Source organism: Trachemys scripta, chromosome 7 (assembly GCF_013100865.1).
Source record: "Trachemys scripta elegans isolate TJP31775 chromosome 7, CAS_Tse_1.0, whole genome shotgun sequence".
Classification (NCBI taxonomy): Eukaryota; Metazoa; Chordata; order Testudines; family Emydidae; genus Trachemys; species Trachemys scripta.
The window spans coordinates 58889950-58897872 of NC_048304.1; the positions used below are offsets into that span (position 1 = coordinate 58889950).

The 7923-nt window shown below is 43.8% G+C and overlaps 1 protein-coding gene across 1 annotated transcript in view; it reads right to left on the bottom strand.

The window, feature by feature from the left end:
• The window catches only part of PTPN20 (protein tyrosine phosphatase non-receptor type 20), a 42696-nt gene extending 39495 nt beyond the window's left edge, over window positions 1–3201 (bottom strand). The window contains exons 1-3 of the mRNA XM_034777695.1: window positions 3129–3201; window positions 2598–2662; window positions 725–886 (exon numbers count right to left, since the gene is read on the bottom strand). The gene's annotated coding sequence lies outside the window, so the exon portion shown is untranslated. The remainder of the gene's footprint in view (window positions 1–724; window positions 887–2597; window positions 2663–3128) is intronic.
• Between the last annotated feature and the right edge of the window lie 4722 nt (window positions 3202–7923).

Below are 7923 nucleotides of genomic sequence, written 5' to 3' on the forward strand. Positions count from 1 at the left end.
GCTCTGCTCCTCCCCTGACTCTTCGGCTCTGTTTAAGAGCCGAGCTGCCCGAGCGCTACCGGCTTTGGGCAGCCCCCATGCCACCAGACCCTGCGCCGCCAGAGCCCGGGAGGGGAAGTGCCCGGCCGGCGGCTGGGGTCCGGAGGCAAGGGGGCTGCCCGAAGCCCATAGGGCTCGGGCAGCTCGGCTCTTAAACAGAGCCGAAGAGTCAGGGGAGGAGCAGAGCAGCCACGGGAGGGGAAGTGCCCGGCCGGCATTTTCCCGGACATGTTCAGCTTTTTGGCAATTCCCCCCGGACGGGGGTTTGATTGCTGAAAAGCCAGACATGTCTGGGAAAAACCGGATGTATGGTAACCCTAGCCACTACAGAGAGGCCAGTGATCTGAGTCACAGAAGCAGGCCAACCCTTTTCTAGAAACTAGCGGCCTAACGCAGGCAGTAGCACAGATACACCTCCTTTGCAGTAACTGGTGCCTGCCCTTACGGGAAGCACTATGCCAGGAGTAGGAAACTCAGCTACAGCCAGGCTAGCACCCCCACACTCCCGAGAGCCTTCCCAAACTTTTGACATTTGCCCAGGCAGGTAACAAGTCACGGGAACCCCCAATTATGATCTGATTACAGTGATCATGTTCGGAGTTTGGTTATGACTGCACAGAGTAACACAAACTCTCCCTAAACTTCCAGGGCAAATCTAGACCAAAGCAGCAAAGCCAAACGTTACCTTTAGTAAGATGTCACCCACTTGAAGCCTCCCGTCGAGATCAGCGATACTTCCTGGGCTGATGGCTTTAATTAGGATAGCCCGGCCATTTCTGCCACCTACTAGCGCAAATCCCAGACTCCCATTGGCAGTTTTCTCCAGCTCAATCTTAATGATGCAGTCCTGCAATACAGAAAGGCCCTGTTCAAAATGGAGCTAAGTCAGGAGCCAGATGAACTGACAGTGATCGTGACTGGAAATTCCTAATGTGCTCTTAACCCCACAGGATACAATGCAATTTACAATCTTCACTCATTGATGGTATAAATTATAGGGCAAATTCTTCTCTTGCATAGACACACAAAGGGACTTAAATGGCAGCTGCACACATGTACCAAAGAGATAGTATGATAGATATTTCCATAAAAAATAAACTTATTAAAAACAATTAAAGTGTCTTGAGGGGAAAGCCCACCCACATAAACCCTTAAAAGCAAGAAAATGTTTAGTTCAGGGATTCTTCTTTAACAGGTCAAATTTCACTGATGGGTAAGTCACATATACCTCCAACATGTACAGTAACACAATACACAGCCTCTCCACTGGACTATAATGCAAAACCTTAGCTTCAGCAACACCACTATTCATGTCTGTTAGGCATTTGTGCACCGGTAGATAGTATGATGAGTTACTTTCACAGGCAGAAGTTTGAGGTCAGAGTTAAGGTTTTGGCAGACAAACTTATATCAAGTGCAATGCCCTGGAAATGTTTACATTTTGTTCCTGAAAAATATGTAGAGTACATTGATAATGAGGCACATTCTCTAACACTTGTGGCAATCTGTTCCACTCCAAAAGACAAAGAATTGCTCTTCAGAAATATTGTAATGAGCTACCCGGATACAGATGATGATGATGCAGGAGATGAGATTGAGATGATGTAGGAAAATCCAGTGATTGTGGGGGGGGAGCTTCATCAGAAGCAGGGAAGTCATTCCAATTTCCCCTTGAGTTTGGTGGTTGAATTTTAACAAGAGGCTCCCAGAAGCCCCCCTCCAGCAAACCACCAGCTGCATAACACTAGCAAATACATCGCCATAAAAATTCCACCCCCAAAATGGGCAATTTTAATTTCAAGCCTCTTTGCAGCCCTGATATTTTTGCAGAAATGAGTATGAGTATCTGCAGTGAGACATGGAAATGTTGTCCATTTCAGTGAGAAGACTGATTTTCCTGTGAATACACTTTTCTAATCTGGAAATTCAAAATTTCAAATACATCACCTCTCCTGCTGGCAAGTCAGACTATATTTTTAAGATAAAGCCATTTTGGACCAAAAATATTTGTAAAATTCCACAGGTTTATCACACCCTGGACCAGTTCAACAATCTCATAATGACATGCAGAAATCTCACGTTCCAAGGAGTTCTGGGGACTCTCACACTGCAAAGGTGTTTCACAGCCCTAGTTTCATTCATTTCCGCAGAATCCCTGAGATGTACTGTTAGATCTCTAGAGTCTGTGCCATTTTCTTTCTCTGTTCGGGCTCGATCTTGTGAGGAGCTGGAAATGTTAAACTCCTTGTGAGTGCTCCCAAGAGGGCACTGTGTATGATCAGGGTTTTTTATACTACAGAGCTAGTAATATAGCGATATTACACATAGAAAAATAGCAGTAGAGGGACCTAGTCCTGTGAGCGGCTCAGCACCTTCAAGCCAGTGATTGCTCTGCACCTCACAAGCTATGGCCCTCATAGAATATGCTTACACTTGCAATGGAACAGAAGATAAAGCAAATACATTCAGTGTCACTGTAGAAAATCCCACTGCCGAAATCTGTATCGCAATCCTTCTGTTCGGCAGGCTGCCTGGCACTTGACAAAACGATGACTTACCTCATAATCTGCTGAGTCAGATGTGCTTTGCTCAACCCCACCACTTTCTTCCTCCGAGTGCTTTGCTGTGAGAAAGCAGGATGGGTTCTTACAAAGCTGCATTAGCGGTAGGTTTTACAATGTAACACTGGACATCACACTACTATTAGACATAATACAAGTTATTTTTGTTTTCACAAGCAAAAGACCACCACCAAAAACTCACTCTGCACTTACACGGTTTGCTTGTTCAGTTCCACTTCTTGAGCTGTTAACTGAACCCTGTGCCTGTCCTCTACTGTCCTTTTACCTCCCACATAGCAGTTTCCCAAGCAACTCTTAAAGCTGCACGTCACAGGGTCGGAAACATCAGTTGGACAACTGATAATGCACAAATATGTTCTCTGATACTCCAGGGGAGGCAGTTTTGCTTACTAATAATTAATCTTTTCCATTCACAGCCAGATGCACTTGCAGATTTTCTTTTTCTTTGAAAGAGATGGCATGAAACATTACAAAGCCAGATTGAGAAATGCAAAGTAATTTCCTTACTATGTTGACGGGGTAGATGTTGTTCTTGGAGACTCACGTTTTCATTTGAGAGAGATACTTTGACTTCCTCTGGCTCAGCAGGTGGCTCTAAAAACAAGCGTGTAGATTTGCTATAGCTGATAGGCACCCTGCTAAATTTAATGTATGTGAGAGAGTGCAGACTAGGGTTTAGATTAGCCAACTAGTTGCCAGGACTCCTGGATTCTAATCTCAGCTCCAGTACTGACTCACTGTATGACCCTGGATGAGACACTTGGGGTATGTCTATAATGCAATGAAAAACCCGTGGCTGGCCTGTTTCAACCAACTCAGGCTTGCATGGGGCTTGGGCTGCCGGGCTGTTTCACTGCAGTATAGACTTCCAGGCGCAGGCTGGAGCCTGGGCTCTGGGACCCTGCGAGGTGGGAGGGTCCCACAGCTCCGGCTCTAGCCAGGGGTGTCTAGTTGCTGTGACATAGAGTCCCTGTCCTGTGCTTAAGTTTCCTCATTTGCACAATGGTATAATTAATACTTGCATAACTCATGAGTATATCATGCAGTTTAATCACCATAATTAATGTTTTTAAAATGCTGACAACAAGCACAGGGCAAAGTTAACGTTATCTTTGGTGAGTGCAGTCAAGTCGGGTCAATTTGCTAAGGGAATGAATAGTATGTGTTTGTGAGTGTATATGTGAAAAGGCAATCTATGTAGATATATAGCTTTACAGTACACTATATTCCCTAAAAAAACAACGAGGAGTCCTTGTGGCACCTTAGAGACTAAAAAAATGTATCTGGGCATAAGCTTTTGTGGGCTAAAACCCATTTCATCAGATGCATGGAGTGGAAAATACAGTAGCGGGTATAAATACACAGGCCAGTCCTCGCTTACAGACAGCCCCCAACCTGAAGAAAATACTCACCAGCAACTACACACCACACAACAAAAACACTAACCCAGGAACCAGTACCTGCAACAAACCCCATTGCCAACTATGTCCACATATCTATTCAAGGGACTCCATCATAGGACCTAACCACATCTGCCATGCCATCAGGGGCTCATTCACCTGCACATCTACCAACGTGATATATGCCATCATGTGCCAGCAATGCCCCTCTGCATGTACATTGGCCAAACTGGACAATCTCTACGCAAAAGAATAAATGGACACAAATCAGACCTCAAGATTGATAACATTCAAAAACCAGTAGGAGAACACTTCAATCTCCCTGGACACTGAATAACAGACTTAAAAGTGGCAATTCTTCAACAAAAAAAAACTTCAAAAACAGACTCCAACGAGAAACTGCAGAATTGGAATTAATTTGCAATCCGGACATCTCAAATTAGGCCTGAACAAAGACTGGGAGTGGATGGGTCATTGCAAAAACTAATTTCCCTCTGCTGATACTCACACCTTCTTGTCAACTGTTTGAAATGGGCCACCTTGATTGCATTGGCCTCATTTGCACTACAAAAGTGATTTTCCCTCCCTAGGTATTCACCCCTTCTTGTCAACTGTTGAGAATAGGCCACTTCCAACTTAATTGAATTGAATTGTTAGCAGTGATCCCTCACTTGGTAAGGCAACTCCCATCTTTTCATGTGCTGTGTATTTATACCTGCCTACTGTATTTTCCACTCCTTGCACCTGATGAAGTGGGTTTTAGCCCATGAAAGCTTAAGCCCAAATAAATTTGTTAATCTCTAAGGTGCCATAAGGACTCCTCGTTGTTTTTGCTGATACAGACTAACACAGCTACCGCTCTGAAAACTGTATTTCCTGTTCCTTTCTGGTTTTGAGTTTTGCATTATTATCCCTTAGCAACTTTCACTGGCTTCACTACGTGGGTTTTTTTATGTTTGAATTATATAAGCAATAAATGTTCTATTGTGTTATTATGGAACTCAAATAATGTAAATTAGTACATTCATAGGCCAGAAGGTACCACTATGATAATCTAACAGACGTCCTTATAACACAGGCTATAGGATTTCCCTGTATAAATTCCTGTTTAAAATACAGCAGATCTTTTAGAAAAACATACAATCTTGAATTAAATTTTTTCTCTGATAGAGAATCCACCACATTCCAAGGTAAATTGTTCCAGGAGTTCCAATTGTCCACACTGTTAAAAAATTGCATATTATTTCTAGTCTGAATTTTTCTAGCTTTAACTTCCAATCATTGGATTTTTTATACTTCTGGCTGCTCGACTGAAAAGCCTTTTATTATCAGCTTTTTGTTGTTCATGTAGGTACTTATAGACTGACCAAGTCACCCCTGAACCTTCTCTTTGTTAATCTAAAGAGACTGAGCTCCTAAAGGCTATCACTATAAGGCATGGGTTTCCCCCCGAATCTTTTAATCATTCTCATGGCTCTTCTCTGAACCTTCTGCAATTTACCAATATCCTTCTTGCATTGTGGCCACCATCACTGGACACCAGTGGTCATACTGGGGCCAAATACAGAGGTAATAAAACCTCCCTACTTCTTCTCAAGATTCCCGTTTATACATCCAATGACTGTATTAGCTTTTTTGGCCATGGTGTTGCATATAAGGAAGGTGTCAACACAATAAATGCACTGAGAAGCAAATTATTATTATTTTTAAAAGGCCTTTGCTAAAAGGAATCATTTGGGATTATAAAAAGAATATGTAATCAAGGAGATGAAATTTATTGCACCTTTGAGTTGTATTATTGTGATGATAAACATCTATGGAAAGAGAATAACTGGTTTTGAAAGCGTCCTGGGAAAATTCATGGAAAGCTAAAGTCTCACTAAGATGAATGAAATATGGGCTAGTGAGACATTTTGGTCCAGAAGTGACTTTTTCAGGCGTTCCTCATGTGGATAAAGATTTCAGGTAGCCAATCAGGCATCAGAAACATCATCACTTGACTTAGGCCTCACCTACATTCAGGTTTTGCACCAATTTAACTAAAACAGTTGAAAACCAGATTTAGTTACATCCATGCAACCCCCTAGTGCAGATGCAATTATCGTGCTAAAAAGGGATTTATAACAGCGCAGTTTGTTTCTGTTTTTCTATCAGTGTGGTTACACTGGTGCAGTGCAGACAAGGCCTTAGATGACCAATCACATTGTGCAACAGTGAAGTATGGATAGAAAATAGTCAAAACAGTCTTAGTGAATCGTTTGCAATCAACCCAGAGACTAAAATATTTTTGCAGAAAACTTCCATCCAATCTGTCTGAACAATGAACAAATTCACCAAAATCTGAGCATGGAGAATTCAAACATGGGTTAAATTCCTTGAACAAATTATTCTTGGCCAATAGTTCACCAAGTTCTACATTTTCTCTCTTTTGGTAAAGTGCTGTGTAATTCTGTTCTCACCGTGGGTGTGATTTTAGTAGAAATAATAAATTAAAAGTGGTAATTTATCCATTGCATATTTTAAAATGCAACGTATCAACATAGACATGTGGTTAGTGAGATGAAGGCAGCTGGGAGATAAAGGGAGTTCACCAGCGAAGGAATGCAGGTAACTAGGGTTATTGTTTTCCTTCCCTTAACTTACAGGTACTCTACAAGGAAGAAGGACAATAGGAGGAAAATGGTGTGCCGCTAACAACACTGCTAGCTCTTCCTTTGCTGCAGGGGTGGCCTGGCCAACCAGGTGTCCTCCTGACCCTGGAAGCTTCTATCCAGGTCCTTGTCTTGACTTGCTGGGAATACGGCCTGCATGTCCCTGCCAATGAAAGCCAGGCATGAGGAACCACCTGGTGTCTGTTGATGGAGTCCCTCGGGAAGCAGGTAAGAAAGCTGCAGGAGGAAATGGTACATCCGTGTTGCATCCAGGAGCATGAGGACTATGAGGATGCACATGGAGATGTCCAGGATGGAGGATGTTAGCTGACTACAGATTGCTACAGCAGCACCAGAGAGGGAAGGCGCCTCTGCAGGAAAGAGACTGGCTGCCGGCCGCAGTAGACAGTGCTCCACCCCCATCCAGGTTCCCCATCCTTCGCAGTCAAGAACCAGTATGTTGTACTGGCCACAGGCAGAGAAGGTGCCACCTGCCCCCAAAGCTGAGAGGGTCATGGCCACCAGACCCAAGAGGAGGAGGCATAGGGTGCTAGTGGTCTGTGACTCCCATCTGAGGGGGCTGAAGACATCCATCTGCTGACCTGACATGAAGTCCCAGGAAGTCTGCTGCCTGCCTGGAGTCCACGTACAAGACATTATGGAAAGGTTATTGAGACTCTGATCCACTGATGCTGGAAACATTATCCCTCTAACCAGTGCCCCATGCTGCTTATCCACATGGGCACTAATGAAACTGCCAGGTACAACCCTGAGCAGATCAGCAGTGACTACAATGCTCTAGGGGTGAGACTGAAGGAGTTGGGGGTGAGGCTATGTTCTCGTTCATCCTCTCGGTTGAGGGTAAGGGCCCAGGCAGGAGCACACATCCTGAAGATGAATGCATGGCTGTCCCGATGGTGTCGACAGGTGGGCTTTGGCTTCCTTGACCATATGATGCTGGGAAGAGATGGGTCCACCTGACTAAGAAGGGGAAGAGCATCTTTGGATACCAACTTGCCAACCTTGTGAGGAAGGCTTTAAACTAGGTTCAAAGGGGGGCATATAAACCCATAGATAAGCATAAAAAGGCGACTTTAACAAAGGGTTAGATGTTGGGAGCGGGAGCAGAAATTTTTTTTACAATTGGAGTCATGGGAGCAATAACAAGGAAATCATTGGGGGAATCTGCTCAACATCTTAGATGTCTATATACAAATGCAAGGAGTATGTGGAATACACAGGAAGAACTGG